The following is a 23,675-nucleotide window of genomic DNA, read 5'->3' on the forward strand; positions in this document are numbered from 1 at the left end:
ACATTTATGAATAGTAACAGAGAGGGAGCCATGCTAGTCCATATACTATCAAAACAAAAAGCAGTCAAGTAACACTTTAAAGACTAGCAAAATAATTTATTAGGTGAGCTTTCATCTGTCCCACAAAAGCTCCCCTAATAAATTATGTTGCTAGTCTTTAAAGTGCTACTTGACTGCTTTTTGGTTTATTACATTTATAAATCTGTAAGGATTACTCTATGTACACTGTTGTTAGAGGGCTGGTTTCACTAAAGTGGTTTTTACTTTGTTTATCATGTTCCCTACTGAGAGGTTAACGCATTGTTACCAGGGTGGCCTGTAAGAGCAATAGCGCATACAATCTAGTGCCAGGAATTTCTCAGTTTGACTTTTAGCCAAAAAAGCCATAAAGAAGGTTGAGCAACCACACTGTTTAGGCCACAAATGCAGCCAGGTGAGGAACGGTCAGATAACATGCACTGTCACCTAAAATTACATGAAAGTAGGGGGATGTTTAGCATTGTCAAGGGACACTAAAAATGGCATAAACAGAGCTGCAAGTTTATTGTCTCTATTGTACAAAATAGACAATTATTATTAATTATTAGCATGAGAGACAAGACAGATGAGAAATGTGTTTTATTGGATGAACATCTGTTGGCAAGACAGACAAGCTTTCAAGCACAGAGTTCTTCTTCCACACTGTAATCCTGAAAGCTTGAGTTTCTCACTGACAGACGATGGGCCAATGAAGGCTCTGTCTACACTAGGCAAAGCAAGTCGACTGCAGATATGCAATTCTAGTTACGGCAACTGTGTAGCTAGAATTGACATATCTGCACTCAGTTTACATGGCTCTCCCTACTAAACAAGAAGGCCAAGAGAAGTTTCTCCCATCGATCTCCCTTGCGCCTCGCATCTCACGAGGAGTACGGGGGTCTATAGAGACCCTGAGAGGTTGATTTTGCACATCCCTATCAGATGCACAAAATCAAACTCCAGAAGACTACCTCAAGCAGGTCGATCTTCCTGGCTAGTGGAGACATAGCCTAATACCCTGCGACTGACATGGTTACAACCACACTTCATATTATTGTAGTAACATATTTGTATTTTGGTAGCATCTAGTAACCCACATCATCAACCAGAACCCAACAGTGGTCAGCACCAACCACACAGGGAACAAAAAGATAGCCCTTACCTAAAAGGGTTTACACTCCACATGCAAAACAAGAGACAACATGTGGAGACAGACAGAGAAGCACAAAGAGCAATCTGATGACCTCCAGTTCTGATAAAAGGCCAAGCCTGAGTTTCACAAACAACAAGCAGTCCTGTGGCACTGCTTGTTATTTGTGAAGCTACAGATTAATATGGCTACACCTCAAAAAGACAGGTTATTCATCGTAGTAACGGTGGTTCTTCGAGATGTGTCCCTGTGGGTGCTCCACAATAGGTGTCGGGCTCGCCCGGCGCCGCAGATTGGATCTTCCAAGCAGTTTCTGCCGGACCGCGCATGCGCCGGCGCGCGCCGCTCCCTTGCGCGCTCCTGGCCACGTGCGCAATCCGGTCCCCGCCAGTTCCTTGACCAACCGCCTCGGATGCTCCTGCAAAACACTAACAGAGATCCGAAGCAGGGAGGATGGGAGGGTAGTGGAGCACCCACGGGGACACATCTTGAAGAACCACCGTTACTACGGTGAGTAACCTGTCTTTCTTCTTAAAGTGTCCCCGTGGGTGCTCCACAATAGGTGACTACCCAGCAGTAACCCAAGATAGGAGGTGGGTAATCGGATTATGTGCAGCTTGTCCCCGAGAGGACCGCTGTCGAGAGACGGGTATCCTCTTGGAATACCCTGTGGAGGGCGTAATGTTTGGCAAAGGTGTCATAGGATGACCAGGTCGCCGCTCTGCAAATGTCTTTTAGCGCAACGCCCTTGAAAAAGGCTGTTGATGCCGCCACCGCCCTAGTGGAATGAGCCCTGGGAGTGGCCAATAAAGGAGTCTTTTTGAGTTCGTAGCATATTTTTATGCAGGATACGATGTGCTTCGAGATTCTCTGAGAAGAGAGACCTTCTCCTTTTGATTTGGGAGCGAGAGAGACTAGGAGTCTATCCGTTTTCCGGAAGGACTTGGTCCTATCTACATAGAAGGCTAGCGCCCTCCTCACGTCCAGGAGGTGTAGCCGCACCTCTTTGTTAGAGTTGTGAGGCTTTGGATAAAACGAGGGTAAAACAATAGGTTCGTTAATGTGAAACTCAGAAGAAACCTTGGGAACAAAGGCTGGATGCAGCCGTATGGTTACCGCCTCCTTGGAAAAAACAGTGCAGGGTGGCGTTGCCATAACTGCCGCAAGCTCGCTCACCCTGCGAGCTGACGTAATTGTGAGAAGAAAGGTTGTCTTTATCGTAAGGAGGCGGAGGGAAACCGTGGCCAAGGGTTCAAATGGTGGTCCCGTTAGCGCGTTAAGCACCAGGTCCAAGTTCCACGGAGGTGGAAGCGGTTTCCGAGGGGGGTACAGGTTTACCAACCCTTTGAGGTTGGGATGGGATGGGCGAACACCGTGTGCCCTTCCTCCTCGTGTCTGAACGCCGAAATGGCGGCAAGGTGGACCTTTAACGAGGATAAGAACATAAGAACATAAGAACATAAGAATGGCCATACTGGGTCAGATCAAAGGTCCATCCAGCCCAGCATCCCATCTGCTGATGGTGGCCAATGCCAGGTGCCCCAGAGAAGGGGAACAGAAGACAATGATCAAGTGATTTATCTCCTGCCATCCATCTCCTGCCCTTGTTCTGAAGGCTAGGGCACCATACTTTATCCCTGGCTAATAGCCATTTATGGACCTAACCTGCAAAAATTTATCAAGCTCTTTTTTAAACCCTAATAGAGTCCTGGCCTTCACAGCCTCCTCCGGCAAGGAGTTCCACAGGTTGACTGTGCGCTGTGTGAAGAAAAATTTCCTTTTATTAGTTTTGAACCTACTACCCATCAATTTCATTTGGTGTCCCCTAGTTCTTGTATTATGGGAAAAGGTAAATAATTTTTCTATATTCACTTTCTCCACACCATTCATGATTTTATATACCTCTATCATATCGCCCCTCAATCGCCTCTTTTCCAAACTGAAAAGTCCCAGTCTCTCTAGCCTCTCCCCATATGGGACCCGTTCCAAGCCCCTAATCATCTTAGTCGCCCTTTTCTGAACCTTTTCTAATGCCAATATATCTTTTTTGAGGTGAGGAGACCACATCTGCATGCAGTACTCAAGATGTGGGCGTACCATAGTTTTATATAGGGGAAGTATGATATCTTTTGTCTTATTATCGATCCCTTTTTTAATAATTCCTAACATCCTATTTGCCTTACTAACTGCCGCTGCACACTGCGTGGATGTCTTCAGAGAACTATCCACTATAACTCCAAGATCCCTTTCCTGAGCTGTCGTAGCTAAATTTGACCCCATCATGTAGTACGTGTAATTTGGGTTATTTTTTCCTACATGCATTACCTTACACTTACCCACATTAAATTTCATTTGCCATTTTGCTGCCCAATCACTCAGTTTGCTGAGATCTTTTTGTAGTTCTTCACAATCTGTTTTGGTTTTGACTGTCCTGAACAACTTGGTGTCATCTGCAAACTTTGCCACCTCACTGCTTACCTCATTTTCTAGATCATTGATGAACAAGTTGAACAGGATCGGTCCCAAGACTGACCCCTGGGGAACACCACTAGTTACCCTCCTCCATTGTGAAAATTTACCATTTATTCCCACCCTTTGTTTTCTGTCTTTTAACCAATTCCCGATCCATGAAAGGATCTTTCCTCCTATCCCATGACCGCCTAATTTACATAAAAGCCTTTGGTGTGGGACTGTGTCAAAGGCTTTCTGGAAATCTAGGTATATTATGTCCACTGGGTGCCCCTTGTCCGCATGTTTATTAACCCCTTCAAAGAATTCTAATAGATTAGTTAGACACGACTTCCCTCTGCAGAAACCATGCTGACTTTAGCCCAACAATTCGTGCTCTTCTACGTGCCTTGCAATTTTATTCTTTACTAGTGTTTCTACTAATTTGCCTGGTACTGATGTTAAACTTATCGGTCTATAATTGCCAGAGTCTCCTCTAGAGCCTTTTTTAAATATTGGAGTTATATTGGCCGTCTTCCAGTCATTTGGTACCAAAGTGGATTTAAAGGATAGGTTACAAACCACTGTTAATAACTCCGCAATTTCACATTTGAGTTCTTTCAGAACCCTTGGGTGAATACCGTCTGGTCCTGGAGACTTGTTACTATTCAGCTTATCAATTAACTCCAAAACCTCCTCTAATGTCACTTCAATCTGAGTGAGTTCCTCAGATTTGTCACCTAAAAAGGCTGGCTCAGATTTAGGAACCTCTGTAACATCCTCAGCCGTGAAGACTGAAGCAAAGAAATCATTTAATCGCTCCGCAATGGCACTGTCTTCCTTGATCACTCCTTTTATATCTTTATCGTCCAAGGGCCCCACTGCTTTTTTAGCGGGCTTCCTGCTTCTAATATATTTAAAAAACATTTTACTATCGTTTTTTGATTTTTTGGCTAGCTGTTCCTCAAAATCTTTTTTGGCTTTTCTTACTACATTATGACACTTAATTTGGGAGTGTTTATGTTCCTTTCTATTTTCTATTTTCCTCACTAGGATTTGACTTCCACTTTTTAAAAGCTGCCCTTTTCTCTCTCACTGCCTTTTTAACATGGCTGTTTAGCCATGGTGGTTCTTTGTTAGGTCTCTTACTGTGTTTTTTTATTTGGGGTATACATTTAAGTTGGGCCTCTAGTATGGTGTCTTTAAACAGTTCCCATGCAGCTTCCAGGGATTTTAGTTTAATTACTCTACCTTTTAGTTTCTGTTTAACTAGCTTCCTCATTTTAGTGTAATTCCCCTTTTTGAAATTAAATGCCAGAGTGTTTGACCGCTGCGGTGTTCTTCCCAACACAGGAATATTAAAAGTTATTATATTGTGGTCACTATTTCCAAGCGGTCCAGTTACAGTTACCTCTTGGACCAGATCCTGCGTTCCAGTCAAGACTATGGTGGCGTTCTCTGAAATGCTTCCAGTTCCACGCGCAGGGCCAGATAGATAGGCAGAACTTCAGAGTCTCAATGCGTGGATGAGACGATAGTGAGAGTCCTCCTCTCTTGAGGTCCAGTAAATACTCTAATATTACAGGTATAGGCACCGAAAGGGGGGCCAGCTGTTTGGTAGAACACCAAGCCGTGAAGCGAGTCCATTTCTGCTTGTAGGTCTTCCTGGTGGAAGTCCTCCTGCTACTTTCTAGGACTTGCTACACTTCCTCTGTGCATGTGCTCTCCAGGGAGCTGAGCCATGGATTAACCACGCTTGTAGTCGCAGGCCTTGGGGGTGCGGATGCACTATGGACCCCTGGGCTTGCGTAAGCAGATCCGGCGCCACCGGAAGAGGCATCAGTGGACGGTCCGACATGCGCAGGAGTAGGGGGAACCATTGCTGTCGATCCCACGTTGGGACTATCAGGATTATTCGGGCTCCTTCCCTCCTGGCTTTCTGCAAGACTTTGTGGATCAGCACTGTGGGAGGAAAAGCGTAAAGCAGGGGGCCCCTCCACGAGATCGCGAACGCGTCCCCCAGGGACCTCCATCCCAGTCCTGCCCTGGAGCAGAATTGTGGGCACTTCTTGTTGTGTTGAGTGGCAAACAGGTCTATCTGGGGAAAACCCCATGCGTGGAAAATCGGTCGTAGCAGATCGGGACGGATCTGCCACTCGTGCGTGAGTGCAAAACGCCTGCTCAGCTGGTCTGCCTTCACATTGTGAGCGCCTGGTAAGTACGAGGCTTTCAAGATTATATTGCTGGCGATGCACCAGTTCCATAACCGGACTGCTTCCGCACATAAGGCACGGGATCGAGCTCCTCCTTGCTGGTTTATATAAAACATGGTGGAGGTATTGTCTGTACTGATCCCGACGACTTTGCCTTGTATATGGTCTCGAAAGTGTCTGCAGGCGTTGAACACTGCTCTGAGCTCCAGTATATTTATGTGCAGTGACTGCTCCGTGGAGGACCACAGCCCTTGAGTCACCTCTTCGCCCATGTGTGCTCCCCACCCTATCAGGGAGGCATCTGTAGTAAGAAAAACCGATATTTGCGGTTGGTGGAAGGGTACCCCTGTTAGCAAGTTCTTGGGGTTTACCCACCATTGCAGGGATTTGCGCACCTCTGTTGTGGGCGACACCACCCTGTGAACGGTGTGTGCTGCCGGTTTGTATACGCTCGCCAGCCAGTGCTGCATGCTGCACATGTGTAACCTGGCATTCTGTACTACGAACGTCACCGCTGCCATGTGGCCCAGCAGCTGTAAGCACGTCAGGACCGGCACCGTAGGGCTGAAGGTGATGACCTGCACGAGGGAGCCGATGGCCCGAAAGCGAGTCTCTGGTAGATATACTCTCGCTGTAATAGAATTTGTGCGTGCCCCTCTGAACTCTATGTCCTGTGTGGGGTCTATCTTTGATTTTGCCAGATTGATAACCAGGCCGAGCGAAGAGAACGTGCCTGCTGTGACGCGTATCATGCGTAGTACCTCCTCCTTCGAGGCCCCTTTGAGTAGGCAGTCGTCCAGATACGGGAATATAAATACCCCGTCTGTGCAGGTAGGCTGACACCACTGCCAAGGTCTTGGTGAAGACTCTGGGGGCCGAGGAGAGGCCAAACGGTAGGACCTTGTATTGAAAATGTTCTTTGCCTACCATGAACCGGAGGAATCGCCGGTGAGCCGGATGGATAGTTATGTGAAAATACGCGTCTTGTAAATCGAGGGCTGCAAACCAATCTCCATCGTCCAGTGCCGTAAGAATGGAGGCGATTGTGATCATCCAGTTGAGGCCTCGAAGATCTAAGATGGGCCTCCAGCCTCCTGTCTTTTTCTCCTTGCAGTTGCTCCGGCACTCTTTCCACTGCCCCTATGAGCATGAGATGGTCTACCTCCTGCTTGAGCCTGGAGGTGGGGCCTGGGTGGAGGTCGTGGCGGTGGGAGCGACTGGAAGGGGATGGCGTACCCCGTGGCTATGATCTCCAGCACCCATTTGTCTGTGGTGATCCTTTGCCACTGGTCGTAGAATGGTCGGAGGCGATGGTGGAATAGCCGCTTCGGATGACCTTGTGCAATGGTAGTGATGGCGCAGCCCTGGATCTGTGTGTCAAACTTGTGGGCTTTGGCCCTGCCCCGAGGATGCACGGCTCCGTTGTGAACGTCGCCTGGGAGTTCTGTACTGCTGGTGCTGTTGATGTCGCCCTTGCTCATAACCCCTGTGGTATAGGGGATGCTGTTGCTGGTACTGGTACCGTCTTTGTTGAGGGTAGTATTTTTTCTTTCTGTATGGAGGGGTGTAAATCCCCAGGGTCCTAAGTGTGGCTCTTGAATCTTTTCTGGAATGAAGGACCGAGTCAGTTGATTCAGCAAACAGCTTCTGCGAGTCGAAGGGAAGATCGACTATCTTTGCCTGCAGATCCCTCGGTATACCCGAAGTCTGGAGCCAGGACTCCCTTCGCATCACCACTGCCGTAGCTGTGGAACGTGCTGCTGTGTCCGCAACATCCAGGGCGATCTGAACTCCCGTCCTCGAGGCCGCGTAGCCTTCTTGCACGATGGCCTTGAGCACCGGTTTCTTGTCCTCTGGAAGCGAGTCCATGAGGGAGGTTAACCTAGTGTAGTTGTCGAAATTATGGTTCGCTAAATGCGCGGCGTAATTTGCCATTCGCAACAGTAGAGTGGAGGAGGAGTAGACCTTTCTGCCGAACAGCTCTAGCTTCTTGGCATCTTTGTCTGTTCCCCCTGTCCTGAATTGAGATGTCTTTGATCTTTGTTGCGACGACTCCACCACCAAGGAATTTGGTTGTGGGTGGCTGAACAGGAACTGCATGCCCTTCGCCGGCACGAAGTATTTCTTATCCGCTCTCTTGTGGACAGGCGGAATAGTCGCAGGGGTCTGCCATATCATAGTGGCGGACTCCAAGATTGCTTCATCAAGCGGTATTGCTATTTTGGAGGAGGCCGGAGGTCTCAGATTTTTGAGGAGCTTATGGTGTTTCTCTTGCACCTCCGCTGTCTGGATGCCTTGCGTGAAGGCCACCCTCTTAAACAGCTCTTGAAACTGTTTGAGATCGTCCGGAGGATGGACGTCCCCCGGGGCCGTAGCCTCGTCCGGGGAGGAGAGCGAGGAACCACTGGGGTACGCCTCTCTGGACCCTCCGGTTCCTGTTGGTGATGGTACACCCTCTCGCTAGAGGCTTGCGAGGGAAAATCGCGGGGTTCCATAACCAGTCCCCCCTGAGATACTTGAGTCTCTGTCCCCGTTCGCGATTGCCCTCGGGGATACGGGACCGTCTGTGGGGATCTTTCCCTGGTAGATTGCCGGTGGTGTCTATGCCCCGCGTGATAGGGGTGACCATGGCAGTATAGGCACTGTTCTTGGGAAGGTGACCTAGACCACTCCTTTGGTGCATACCCTCTGCGTCTGGGGGAGCGAGATCGTCGAGAGATCTGGGACACTGGAGAGAGCGATTTTGGATAGTACTCCAGCGGCTCAAACCCCAGGAAGGGTGAAGGTGGTCCCAACCAGGGCGAGGCTGGTTGTAAAAATGGAGACAGGGGCTCCGGGTAGGCTAGGGGGGACCCCTGCCTTCTGGTTGGAGTCTGCAGCATAAGCGGAGGGCTGAAAGAAAGCAACTCCGCAGCCCTGTCTGGAGAGGAGCTGCGGTGCCTCGTTTTGTGTGCAGCCTTCCCCCTCCCTTGAGGAGGTAACTCCGCCCCCTGGCATGTAGGGGATCTCTGCCCCGTCCGCGCCGTGCTCGGCATGCTCATGGGCGGTGCCGCATGGGCGGTGTCCTCCGGTGCCTGCAGGCTGCGTGCCTGCGCGCTCTGCACCGCCGGTTCCCCGGGGGTCGGTGCCGCTGCTTGCAGTGCCTCCGGTACCGGCACTTGTTTAGCCGCCGCCCTGCCTGCGGTGCGGGGCGGCTGTTTGATTATCGGAGGCTGAGCCGCTTCCACGTGGCTCTCCGTGCCGCCGCCGATCACCTGTTGCTGCGGCTGGGGGCTGCACGCTCCTCCCGTCCCGCTCGCTGTTGCTGCCGGCAGGGATCGGGCTGGGGAGGCTTTCCTCCGTTTTTGCGCTGATGGGGTGAGGGAGGCGGCTTTCCTTTTATGGGCCACGGAGGGTCCCTCCTGCTGTGGCCGCTCCGGCACGTCTGGCTGGAGGGCCTTGTCGAAGAGCAGCATTTTAAGCCACATCTCCCTGTCCTTCCTTGCTCTGGCTGTTAGTTTTGCACAGAAGGAGCATTTCTGCGTGACATGGGACTCCCCCAGGCACCTTATGCATAGACTGTGCCCATCAGACGCTGGCATTGCCTCTCGGCAGGACTCACATTTCTTAAATCCTGAAGAGGACATTGTTGGTGAGTCTTTCAGTTGTTAAAGGGTACTTAGTACCTTCTCTGTGCTGTTTTTCCCCTTCTCCGATGGCCTGCCACGGCAGGAGGGCTGATGGCCCTAGGCTCCTGGCCTCCGGTGTTCCGCTTGTTACTGGGACTGGACTGAATGCCGTCCCGCTTGCTATCCTAGCAACCATGGATGTAGAGGCTCTGTATACCAACATCCCACACAAAGATGGAATAAATGCTGTCCGGAACAGTATCCCTGATGATGCTACAGCACATCTGGCGGCTGAGCTCTGCAACTTTATACTCACACACAACTATTTCAGATTCAGTGACAATATATACCTTCAAATCAGCGGCACAGCTATGGGTACCCGCATGGCCCCTCAATATGCCAATATTTTCATGGCTGACCTAGAACAACGCTTCCTCAACTCTCGTCCACTAACACCCCGGCTCTATTTACGCTACATTGACGACATCTTCATCATCTGGACCCATGGGAAGGAGACTCTGGAGGAATTCCACCGGGACTTCAACAACTTCCACCCCAACATCAAGCTCAGCCTGGACCAATCTACACAGGAGATCCACTTCCTTGACACTACCGTGCTTATACACAATGGACACATCAGTACCACCCTGTACCGTAAACCCACTGACCACTACTCCTACCTCCATGCCTCCAGCTTCCATCCCAGACACACCACAAGATCCATCGTTTACAGACAAGCACTTAGATATAACCGCATTTGTTCCAACCCCTCCGACAGAGACAAACACCTACAGGATCTGCACCAAGCATTCCTGAGACTGCAATACCCACCTGAGGAAGTGAGAAAACAAATCAACAGAGCCAGACGTGTGCCACGAAGCCTCCTACTACAGGACAAGCCCAAGAGAGAAACCAACAGAACACCACTAGCCATCACCTACAGTCCTCAGCTAAAACCTCTACAGCGCATCATCAGGGATCTACAACCCATCCTGGCCAATGATCGCCCACTTTCACAGGCCTTGGGAGGCAGACCTATCATTGCTCACAGACAACCTGCCAACCTAAAACAAATCCTAACAAGCAACTATACACCGCACCACAGTCACTCTATCTCAGGGACCCATCCATGCAACAAACCTCGTTGCCAGCTCTGCCCACATATACACACCAGCAACATCATTACAGGACCTAACCGGATCAGCCACACCATTGTGGGCTCATTCAGCTGCACATCTACCTATGTAATTTATGCCATCATGTGCCAGCAATGCCCCTCTGCCATATACATCGGACAAACTGGACAGTCCCTACGTAAAAGAATAAATGCACACAAATCAGACATCAGAAATGGCAATATACAAAAACCCATAGGAGAGCACTTCAATCTCCCAGGACACACAGTAGCAGATTTAAAAGTAGCTATCCTGCAGCAAAGAAATTTCAAGAACAGACTCCAAAGAGAAATTGCTGAGCTACAATTCATCTGCAAATTCAATACCCTCAGCTCAGGATTAAACAAAGACTGTGAATGGCTGGCTAAATACAAAAGCAGCTTCCCCTCTCTTGGAGTTCACACCTCCAGATCTACTGATGACAATACAACTCAGCCTGCCTGACTGAGCTAACCTCGTTATCCCCAGCCTTACTCTGGCCTATTTATACCTGGCCTTGCAGATTTCCAGGACCAGCATCTGAAGAAGTGAGTTAACTCACGAAAGCTCATGCTCTAAACTTTTCTGTTAGTCTATAAGGTGCCACAGGACCCTTCGTTGCTGTCCCGCTTGTTGTTTTTTTTTTTTTTTTGTTTTTTTTTTGAAAAATAACAACTGGCTAACTTGCAGTAGCCTAAGAACTTGAAAACTTTAAAGAAAAAACAGTTAAAACCATTGAATACGCTAACATGGCCTTAGCCTAGTTCGGATTCCGTCTGCAACCGACGGCGGTTCAGAGGAACTGGCGGGGACCGGATCGTGCACGTGGCCAGGAGCGCGCAAGGGAGCGGCGCGCGCCGGCGCATGCACGGTCCGGCAGAAACTGCTTGGAAGATCCGATCTGCGGCGCCGGGCGAGCCCGACACCTATTGTGGAGCACCCACGGGGACACTCGAAGAAGAACCTGAACTTGTTAGAGCTTTCCAGTATTTCATATGGACAATAGCTGTCTTGTTGAATCTATAGAGTGATAGAGATACAGTATAATTTAAATAGCTGTAGCTTATTAGAAACATTCACTATGGATGCACGTATGCATCAAATCTAAATTTCATGGAAGTCTGAAATGATCCCTATAAATTCTATTTATCCAACATCACAAGAATTAAAGTTTGTTTTATTGTGTTGCAGCTAATGATTAATAAATGAGTGTATTCTGTTAATCTGCCAGACCAAACCTTAGCTTGACAGACACCTGCCACCGAAAATTTGCTATCTATTCAGGCAGGAAATGGCAGTGAGATGAAATCAATACTGATGCTGTACACTGAGCTGACAAACTGAAATCTCAGAGGAAGTTTGTCATCTTGAACAAAGAGGACGGTCCCTTGTGGCATCTCAAAGGCCTAAAATAAAGGTCAAACCTGGTTCTTATTTATCAGGGCCCTGAAACTCTAGCATAGCACTTAAATTTCTTTTTTCGATTTTGGGTGACAAAGTCCAGTTATTTGACAGAAACGCCTCGTAATATATTTATGAGATGCTCAGAGCCACATGCGGCTGCATTGCTGTCAAATGGGTGTTAACTGCATCATTTCCTTGCACTGCAGAATGGAAAGTGACATATATTTCTATTGTCTAAACCAGAAAAGAGACATAATAGCCACTGTATTTGCTCTAATTTGTTAAAAAAAGAGGTGGGGGGTGGGAAAGGAACAGAAATGCACTAAGTTTGGCTGATACCAAACAAAACAGGCCTCCTGACACATACACAACCTCCAATATTTTTCCTGTTGCACTTGGACTGGCTAAAAATATGCCTGTTTACATGAAGACAGGAATGCTCCGAATATAAAGTCTGTTTTATCTCTATGACTAATTAGATATCTTTCAAGCAAATGGAAAGAACTTTAACGTATTTACTTGATTTTCACCATCTGAGTTGTCTCTTCCCTTTCTTCATCCTTCTCAGTTTGGACAAGTCAGATCAGGTTTGACTTTTGCACCTCCGTGGCAGGAAGTTCAGAGCTCAGAGACTCAGCATGGTATAAGTCAATGGAGTTTGCACGTGGCCGCAGAAACACTTGTGAGAAGGAGCTTTCCGACTGGGGCCTAAATCCTCTCCATGCCTGCATAAATCCTGTTGTAATCAAAATTAAGAATTTTCCCACAGCTATAGTAACCCTAACCATTCAGAAACTACATTCTGGCCCAATCTATGGGGTAATATCCCTTAAAAAAAGTCAGTGAGCACAGGGGAGTACAAAAGGGGATTTTTAATTAACATACAGTGCTAAATTCATTACACTTGTCACAAGCTTTGCACAGGTTGAAGCTCTCTAATTCAGCATCATCTGTAATCCAGCAAGATTTTAGTTAGCAGCACAACCACTTATCATGGGTGTGGCCAACTTTCCCAGGGTCCCATAAAGTTTGTTTACAGAGACCAATCCTGGCTCTCTGCTCTGTGCTGTTATTTAGCTGTAGTTTACCCTCAAATGTTGTCTAAGAGCTCAGTAAGCCGCAGAAGTGTTGGTAATGCTACTAGACAATACAGACCTCCCATAGTCTGACAAACTCTCTTGTCTGGTCCCAAGAATGCAGGATTATAGAGGTTCAACCTGTCCCGTGAAATTGAAGTGAGACCCTTCACTTTGGAGACACTTCTCCCCTCCAAAACTTATGATTTGATTGCATTTGTTTTAATTTTCCTTATAAAAGTCTTCAAGAACAGAACAGAATCACACCCAGCCAGACAGCAATATCTGTGCCTGAAATAACCTAAAATAACAAGGAAAATGTGGTCTGCACATGTGGAGAGCTTTCTGCCAGCAAATACGAAATTCTGGCTAGTTCCCCCAAATCTCTCATTTGATGTTCTCATAAAATAGACAGACAGTATCCGTTCTCATGTCTGGCTTTATGTTCTATAATGGTACTGTTTATTCAACAGCATTAAATCCTACACCAAAAAATATAAAATAAAAAGCAGCCCCCAGATATAAGTAAAATTGTTATTCTAATGTTTAATAGATAGACAGAACTGACAGTTGCTTGGTGCTCTATTTTTTAATGTCCAATAACCAATTTGTTGCATACTTTATTGTTTTCAAAGATCTGCTTAATTGTCCTGAATTAGGTGAAATTTAAAAGAGGGAGTTTATATTTTTAAAGCCAGTGATATTAAAAAGCTAACCCTAAAAAGAGATGCACCCAGAGTCACAGTGACAGAAAAACAAACTATCGTTTTTACAAATCAAACAGCGAGTGTGTTTCACCTAAGGCCCGAGCAGCTTTCAGCCAATGAGATGAATATAAGGATGAAGCTGAAAACACTGCCAGACGGATGCATCAATATTGAAAACTGAGGTAATACTGATAACTTTCACAGCAATATGAGAGTGTTTTGATTGAAGCAATTTAAAATTTATCAGGATACAGTTACAAAATGTGCCCATTCAATGCTGATAAACCTGTGACACTAAATCACAAGCTGACAGCACCCAGAGGGCAACCCAGCAGGGGTAGCGTGTTGAAGGAGCAGCAAATAAAAGATAGATAAATAAATAAAAAAGCCAGGCCCTTCAACACTGGAATTCCCTTCGAAATGCTAGAATTCTTCTACATAAAGAGGAAACAGATGTTCATGGCTGGAATTTGCATGTGGGTTTATTCTCTTCTACAATACAATAAAACTACTCTTCTGCTCGTCCGCTGAGTCAGAAACTAAACCGTGGCATGGCATGTCTCAGCCAGCTGTGTCTTCCAGTCCCAATTTTTATTAGTAATATATTGAAAACCTAAAAAGCATAAGAAATTAAAAATCATGTGGTACGTGTTCTCAAGCCAATAGAAAAACTACAGATGTTCTAACTAATCCGCAGCGCCTGTTTGTTTATTCAGGTTCTCCATGTGTCTGATTCAGCAGGGCTTTGCTCTCTGAATGATCTGGTTTTACAAAGGCTAGAGTAAATCCTAAGAGAACTGTCAGTGGAGACAATAAAATCACCTCAAGCGGTCTTTGTTTTCTTGAATGGGTTTCTCTCATTCTTTTGGGCCCATAATCAGCACAGCCACATAGTTAATGTGAAGCGCCTGAATAGCTCCACAGAATTCATCAGTTTAAGGAAGCAAGGTGGGTGTTCGTATTTTTGAAATGAGCGTGCAGATGCTTCTATGGAGCTAAATTGTGTGCTACAGAACAGGCCTACTGCTGTTGGGAGGCCTGTTCTTTTCTCTGTCCCCACCCAAACATTAAGAGCCTAGATTCTGTATCATCCAGAGACCAAACCAAGATGCTCCAGAACCGAATGCATGAGTCTGTACAGATCAAATGTCAGGTTTCCATGCTGAGAGCCAACAGACTCACAGGACTTGTCTATACTAAGCAGGAGATCGACACTGCCAATTTAGGGTGCCAGTCGGAACTAGCTAAATCAAACCCTTAGGGTGCTCGACTGTGGTACTCCTCGCTATCATATAGCATAAGGGAAGTCGACAGGAAATCCAAAGTAGGGCTGTGCCAGAAATTCAACATAAGGTTCACTGACTCCAGCTACACAATTCTCTCAGGTCAAATTTATTTTTTAGTGTAGACCAGCGTTCGGTCTTGGTGAACAACAACCACCTAACTAGTGGGTTAAATCCTTCCCTTGGACAGAGCTGGCTCATCCTGAGCATCTGAGGCTCACAATAGTTCACGTCCAGGATGACTCTCCACTTATGAGGCAGCCATCACACTGGCCAACACTGGGGATTGTACTGTAGGTACCCAGACCTCAAAACAAGAGTTTCAATAACTCAGGCTGAAAATCCAGGTTGCATAGCAGAGGATGCTAGTAGACTCATCTTTACTGAATCTAGCACAAGGGGTGATACAAAACCCACATGTCAGTGGGTAACATTTTGGGAAGAAGGAGAGGGCAGTAGGACCCAAAATAAGCAAAACCCAAAAATGTCTTCTTCCTGACTTGCCCGTGCTTGTGACCTGTGATATCAGTCACACAAACTGCTCTCCCCGATAACATTATGGCATGTTGTTCATATAGTTATACGGCAGCTATTTATCACACATTTATTAGGAATAGGGTATCTTCATAACTCTATTGCCGTTGAAGCCAATGGTAAGAACTCCCATTGGCTTCAATGGGAGCAGAGTTATGCCAACACCTTTGGAAAGTCTCTCCAAACAGTCTCAGTTAAAGGCATTTCTGTGAATGGCATTTCCACTCACCCATGTGAAGGGTGCCTCTCACCATGGTATTGGGGCAGCAGTTTTCAAACCGGTCTAATTTTTCCCACTATAATCACATCTGAAGAGTGTAAGGACACACTTGCTCACAGGTTGAAAAATAAGACAGAAAATAGTTCATAAATATATCTGGATTACAATTGTAAACTTCCATCTTGAATAAACTATCTTTTTGTTTGTTCAGAACGTATTTAAAGAGAAATTGTCTCCTTTACAGGAGATGGTTCTTCTTTTAACAATAGGTTCAACATGCAGTCTTATAAATCAACCTGCTTCTCTGCTGAAGTTCACACCAAAACATTTCAATTAATAATCATAGTAAATCTGTTTCAGTGTCTGCTCCTCTTAAAATTCTTCACGCACTTACACAATACATCTGGATTACGATCAACTGACAATCCACCTATAAATATATTTTCCCCATTACAGGATTTGAAAAGAGGCCAGCCTGTCCCTTGGTGAGATCATAGCTAACAGCAATAGACATGCTTACATATAACACGGTATAAAGCACTCTGACTGAAGGTTGATCGTGCATAGTGGCACCTCCTCAAACCCATTATTGTCAACATTCATTTTTACATTCAATTAATTCTGCTTGCCAGGCTCCAGTTGATGCACTGCAGAGGCAACAAGAAACCTAACAAAGGTAATTTGTAATTTAAAGCACGGCCAAAAGACTATGAAGCTGTACATGTCCTTACTGCTGTTTTCAGAGATTAAAGGATCTAGTGTGGCAAAAGAACACTGGTAAATAAATAAGTGATGTCTCAGTTGACAAATATTGATGTGCTTAGAAACAAAGATTTCCAACAAAGACAATACAGCCAAGTGGCAACAATGGCCACAGACTGAGAAATTCCCCCAGACCCCATCTTCTAAAGAACATGTTTAAAGATGAATCCCAGTACAATGATTTACAGTGTAACTTGGCCAACCAGCATGGACGAGGCAGTGCAGGATTAGAACTACAATTAGTAGCCATGCTTCAGCATGGGTGAAACACCAAGGGGACACTTCACTAAAACATCTTTAAAAACACGAGTCCTGTGGCACCTTATAGACTAACAGATATTTTGAACCATAAGTTTTCATGGGCAAAGACCCACTTCATCAGATGCATGTCTATCTGTTGGTCTAGAAGGTGCCACAGGACTTCTTGTTTTTGGAGATACAGACTAACATGGCTACCCCTCTGATAAAATATCTTTGAAAGCTCTTCCACTAGTGATATAGCACAGTGAACAGCTCTACTATCACAAGTATGGGTGCTGGTGGGCATGGCAGTAAAAAAAATGGCAATATCAACTCTGCTAACATTCACGTCTACAGTTGGTTAATACTACAGGCCAAGCTCCATTTGATGCTTACACAAAAACCTACCAAAGGTAATTTGCACCTCTTGTCTTTTGAACTTAAAGGTTAATCTCTGCAAGTGTTTAAACTTGGAAAAGGGGTGCAATCTTGTACTTTATGCACAGGAGAGGGATACAAGAACTCCTAATATTCCTGGCTTCCTCTACAACCACAGATAAACCTCCACATCTCTGCCTCAGGTTCTTCTTTGTCAAAACAAGGTTTATACTACTCATCATCCCTGCCATAGATGGCTGTTTTGAAGGTTCCTTAGCTGGAATCTACAAAGCCTTGACAAATCAAACACTCTACATGGTAAAGTGTGGTTTAATTTTGTCAAGAGTCTCTATTACACACTTACCTTTTAAAATCATGTTGCAAAACTGCATAAAATAGGTGTGTTTCTTTTAAAAAGTGCAGCTGATAGGTTACAAATGGAAATCCTGACAGCTAATAAAAATACAGTCTCTTCATGAAGGAAAATCTTAAGAGATCCATAGGTCAGCTAGGTGCCTGCCCCCAACAGGTGAGAAGAGAAGAACTGAGGCAGATACAAAACTTAAATGTAAGAGAGACTGAGCTAACAGAGATTCTTATAGTGATTACGGAATGCTTTAACCTTTCACTGACAGCGTTAGGGATCACTGTTTCATTCAAGGCACTTTCACCATAGAAATGAGATGAACAGCCTTCTAACTCCCGTCCCACACATGCCACCCTGATATTTTGATGGAAGGACAAAGCAGCTTTAAAGAAACTGAGGGAGGTTACATAGATAACCTGCATAGGACGTTAACCTTCACCAACCCAAGACTTGATCCTGTTGCAGTCTGACCTCATTAGGAGGAGGACTGGTTGCATCCCAAATATGCAAATACTCTAACAGATTCTCTTTTTTCCCCCACCTCCGAATAAATAGCCCCAGAGTGTCCACTTTCAAAATAAAAGTCAGCTTTGTTATTCATTCTTCAAAAGCAGAGTATCAAAAATGCACTATGAAAATGAATATTCCAACATCAACTTGTGCATGCAGTTTTTAAAGTACAGATAAAAATCTTCCAGGAGTACAGATGAGTTTAGCAGCTCTGAAAGAATGAAGGCATTGTTTAACAGGAAGCAGATGTATGTCAGATGGCAAACTCATTAGAGTGTCCCATCGTTAAAGGAAACAGGATAACAATGAGCCGTCTGAAAAAATGTGAACTGATCAGGAAATACACAAGCCGCAGCTAATCTCCTATTTATTGGTAGGTAATGCCTTAAAGTCATGCACATGCATTGAGTTTAGGACCATGAAGGACTAATCTTTGTTCACATGAAGAAACCATAACAGTAGAATCCTTTCCTAGAAAAGTTTTCTGAAGTATGCAAATGAAAAAAAAACAATATAAAAAAGCCTGACATTTGAAGAAGCTATCATACTGATGCTTTTTAAAAATCTATTTGGTTATGAACTATGGTCCAGTGAAGCTCTTGTTTTTGATTCCATAACACTGAAGATATTTTAGACACTTAAAAAAAAAACACTGCAGCCATAGAACTCTGCCATGCAAGCAGCTGCTTTCTCAGACTCTCCCAGACAGAGAGAGAGAGGGAGACACACGAAACAAGATTCAATAGAATTAATTTACAGAAAGATGTCTGCACAACAGACATTCATAGCAGAACAGTGTCATACCTGCAATTACAATGCACCTGAAAGATACTTCAGAGTTCAGTCCTGCATCCTTACGCAGGAAAATTTGTCACTGAAGGCAATGGGAATTTGGAGTAGGACTGGGCTCTGAGAAGCAGTAATAAAATTAAAGTAGTAAAAATAAATAGCATAGAGTTTGCCATAGGAAAAGCTGGGTTTATGGAGTGTTTGTTGCGGATGAGTGTTGCTTAATGAAAAAAATATTATAGAAGAAAACCAGACACTGGTGAAACTGTAGCAGCATTGATATCAGCATGGGAATATTTATCAGGAAATGCCCCCAGAGTAACAGCAACATCGTTTAAGAGAATGGAAAGGAACACGTTCTCCCCTGTCCAAGTGTCCCCACCTATGATAGTTTTCTTATTGTAACTGCTACATTATGCCCACAAACAGGACACCACAGAATTATCTCATGCAGCTCTTATTGATGTAATTACACTCTTCTCTCCCTCTCTCATTTAAAAGATTGGACAAGCAAACTCGCAGTCCCCCTCTGCCAATGGACTGGATCCAAAGTTTACCAGAGTCATTGGGAGTCTTTCCAACTGAATTTGCTGGGCTTTGGATCAGGCCCCAAGTGTGACAAGGTGGACACAGTGGGTGGAAACACACCCGAGTCATGCCAGTAATTCTGCTCTTATTGTATGATTTCAAGGAAGCTTGTGTACCCAGCTTCATGGTGAACCCAGGTGGTGGGACCAGTGGGGTTTTTTAAGCTTCATTAAATAGGGCTTCAGAACAAGTTGCTTTAGGTTCCCTGCACTGTCAGGACATGCCCCGTCCCACCCTCTACAGCAGAGGTGGGTAATAAAAAGCGCAAAGACCTACCTATATCTATCTATACTCACCTGTACCTCTGTAGGTGATCACACTTCTCATTAGCCACAGATATCTGTTTGCAGCCAATGGGAGTGGTGGAAAGTGGCGCAGACCTGGGACACCACTTCCCACAGCTGGGTACAGCCTACAGGGTGGGCAGGGTGTGTGTGTGGGACAGCAGTGTCCACCGGGATATGGAGTTGTTGGTCACTGGAGACCATACGCAGCACCCAGCAGCACAGAGTATCATGAGAACTGGGGCAATCTGGTGCTCTAAATGTCACGGTGCCCTACACAGCTGCATGACTGAAGTGTGGGTAGAGATCACTATGCAAGCACTTAAGCACATTCTTAAGTCACCCTTAAAGTAATGGGACTTACACATGTTTTTAATTACTTCCCTGAATAAGGATGAATACAATTGTTCTGCTGAGTTAGGGGCCTTGAATTAGTCAAGGATTTTATCATGATCATCTCCCTTTGGGGGAAAAAAATCAATTTAAGCAACTGTTAAAGAATGCAGAGATATCAAGGGAATAATTTATTCCATCATATTGGAGGTGCAAACAGCGTCATAATAGCTTCAGAAACAGTTGTTATGACTTAGCAATAGCACTGAACAGCAGCAACCACGATAATCCAGCTGGAATTACCTTCTTCAAAGTCTGTGAGCCCTGAGAAAGCTGTGCTTTCTATATCTTACACCATTATCACCATCATGTGGCAGAGGGGAAAATCGCAGATTTATATCCAGCTTTAGAAATACCAAACTCTGGTATTTCATTGCATTTTCAAAACATACGAAATTCTGTGATTATCTAATGAAAAAGTCACATCGAATGTCTCCCTGGGGCTGTAGCATTATTAAATATTTATATGGTGCCATTACTGCACAGCTGATCTCTCTGGGCCAGAACAGCACACACTTCTCTGGCTGTTAGTCTAGCTCAATGGGGGGCAACCTGCGGTACGTGGGCTACATGCAGCCCGTTTGGGGTTCTGCGCATGGCCTGCGAGATATCTGATTTACTGCGGGTTGCCAGATTCCACTGATTTCCTTCTGCACAGAATTTTCCTACTGGTATTGTTAAAGTGACAGACACGTAGAGCAATGACACGTGGGTGAGGTGCAGGCTGATGGCACGTAACATTGTCTGTGACAGCTGTGTGCTCCTTCTGCATCCAGCCAAAGCGCTGCTATGGTTCACTCAGCATCCCTTGCAAATTCCCAGTATGCATTAGGGATGTAAAATGCCATTTAATTAGTTAACCGGTGAAACGTTAAGTTTAACTAGTTAACAGGTTAAATGAGAGGAGTGCCCCCGCCCCTGCCATGGAAGAGGGCTGATGTGATTGGGCTGAAGTGCCCTTGCTCAGACCCGCAGATCTCCCAGGCCCACTGCAAATGAGGGCTGCTCTGGTTGAGTTACAGCACCCCAGGCCTGCTGCAGACGAATGCCTCCGATCTGCAGCAGGCCCCGTAGGGCTTGAGCAGATGCTGCCTGTGCTGGACAGGGAGCTGCTCCAGCCCCAAGGGTGTAAGCCTGCTTTGTTTCAGGTGACATTTACTGGTTAACCATTAACATCCCTAAAGTGCATGTAGCAAAACTACAATGTCCCAGGATACTGTTGTGGATACATCAATCTTGAGGCCCACTGAGATGAAGGAGGGCCACTCATGGAGCCCACACACTCACTAGCCTAGAGGAAATGAAATCCCTGGCCAGCACCACCCAGCAGCCTCCAGATCCAGATGACAATGTGCTTGGTATGAGTCCGCTCCGACATGGCACTGAGCAAGCGGCATCCATCAAATACCTGAGCAGCATCCCAGAAATGTGAGAGGATGCTCAAAGGATGTGGCTAACTCATAGGATGATTATAATTGCAAAGCACACTACACATAAAGAGACAGGCCTGCCCCAAAGAGCTTGCAGAGGCACTGGAGAACGCAGTACAGCAATTTCATTGTGCGTAAGCGTAGCATTGTTCTTCTAATTCAATAGGGGCTAATTCAGCCAAGCGTTTAAGCACATGACTAATCCTGCCCATACCTAGCAAAGCACATAAACACTGTTGACTTCATTGGGATGATAGGCTAAATAAAATACATGATCTAGCAAAACCACAGGCTGTGGCCTTCCAGGGGTTACTGGACTGAATTTCTTATGATTATATTGGTCTCACCTAGCCTCAAAAAGTCTATTAACTTATAAAGTTAACGACCCGCTTTGCTGAGTGTGGGACACGTTTGGCTGAATCTACTCCCACGTACAAACGAACTACCTAGAACCTATTAATATTAACCCCAACTGACTACCATGGGTGTGGGATCAGGCCCCAAATGAGCAGGCAGACAATGCAAACATAGATCAAATACATACTGGCCAAGGCTGTTCCTTTTTCCTTTTTAATTATTCATTCATTTATTTATTTATTTATACGAGATTAACCCATTCTCCAGGTTCCAGAACTAAACAAGCAGAGCACTCTTGGAAGCTCTGCAAATGTCTCTGGCACTGCAGCTGTGAAGGGCGCTCTCTATGTCAGACATGGTGTTTCCTCCACATCCACCCAACACAGCAGGGCTGACAGCTGCCACGGACCCTGGGGCAAAGTGGGAGTGGGGTCTGGCTCTATGTCCCCAGAAGGAGCAGGGCTTAGGGCAGTCAGCCCTCAGTGCCACCCAGACTATGGTGCTGGCGCCTCCCCTGGCAGCCTTGTGGAGGGGCAGAGCAGCACTGCCATGGCACTTCAAAGGGGCCCGGAGCTCCAGCTGTTGCTGCTGCCAATGTAGAAGTGGCAGCAGCTCTGGGCCCCCCTGAAATTCTGGGCCCTGGGGCAACTCCTGCCCTTGCCACCCTCGCCCACCTCAGCAGGCTTGTCCCAACAGCAGCAGTCGTCTAATGTCATGTGAGAAACTGCACAGTCCCATGCAAGGTGCTGCCTTCCCAGGTGTGGAGTCACAGCCTGGCTTGCGGCAGCTGGGCTCCTGGGAACAATGTCATGCTAACTGCCTCCCCCAGTTTCCTGGCCCAGGGGCGGAGGTGGCTGCCTGTCTGCAAGCCAGGAAAGACCTTGAAAAGGGGACTAGCTGCAGGCTCCAAGCCAGCATTCAGAGAGCACTGCAATCCTGGGTTACACACAAACTCTTTTGCAGGCTTCCTGAACTACCCAGTAAGAGTTAACATGGATTTATAGCCCTGCCGTAGGACTTTGCAGAGTGATTTCAAAGAACTGCAGAACGACTATATCATTCTCTATCAAATTCAAATGGTGTTTGAATGCTAAAGGCATGTCTAATGCTGCAGTGAAAGACCCCGTGGCAGAGGGCCTGGGTCAGCTGACTCAGGCTCAAGCTAGAAATCGCCGTGTAGACATTCAGGTTTGGGCTGAAGCCCAGCCTCCATGACCCTACAAGGAGAGGGGGTCTCAGAGCTGGGCTCCAACCCAAACATCTACAGTTTAATTTTTCTCCCCACAGCCCAAGCAAGCCCCAAGTCAGTAAATTGACTATACAGTAGACCCCCTGAGTTATGCGAAGGTTGCCAGGTCGCAGCAGCTGGTCAGTTTCCCCATTACTCTGAGTGGCGGGGAGCTGGCGCCTGGCAGCCCAGAGCCAGGTACCAGCTCCTGGGCACTCAAAGTCGCATTAACCCGAGATATGCGCAAGTCGAGTACGTGTATCTCGGGGTTCTACTGTACTCTACTAAATTGGCCATAAGCTTTGAGTTGTTTCTGCAGAACCCAATGGTACCTTCTGCCATTGCAAGTTGGTTCCTTTCTAAAAATTATTACACATTTTCTAATTTAGACTGTAACCTCTTCAAGGTACAGAAGCTGTTGCTTATTATGTGTTTGATGCCCTAGTGAAATGGGGTCCCAATCTGATTGCGGCCTTTAGACTCAGACTTTAAGGTCAGAAGAGACCATTGCGATCATCTGCTCTGACCTCCTGC

General features: G+C 46.2%; 1 protein-coding gene across 4 annotated transcripts in view; it reads right to left on the minus strand.

Annotated features, from left to right (window-relative positions):
* Positions 1-23,675, minus strand: part of SLC25A26 (solute carrier family 25 member 26) — a 166,223-nt gene that overhangs the window by 54,238 nt on the left and 88,310 nt on the right. The window lies entirely within an intron of this gene.

This window comes from Carettochelys insculpta, chromosome 11, assembly GCF_033958435.1.
Source record: "Carettochelys insculpta isolate YL-2023 chromosome 11, ASM3395843v1, whole genome shotgun sequence".
NCBI lineage: Eukaryota > Metazoa > Chordata > Testudines > Carettochelyidae > Carettochelys > Carettochelys insculpta.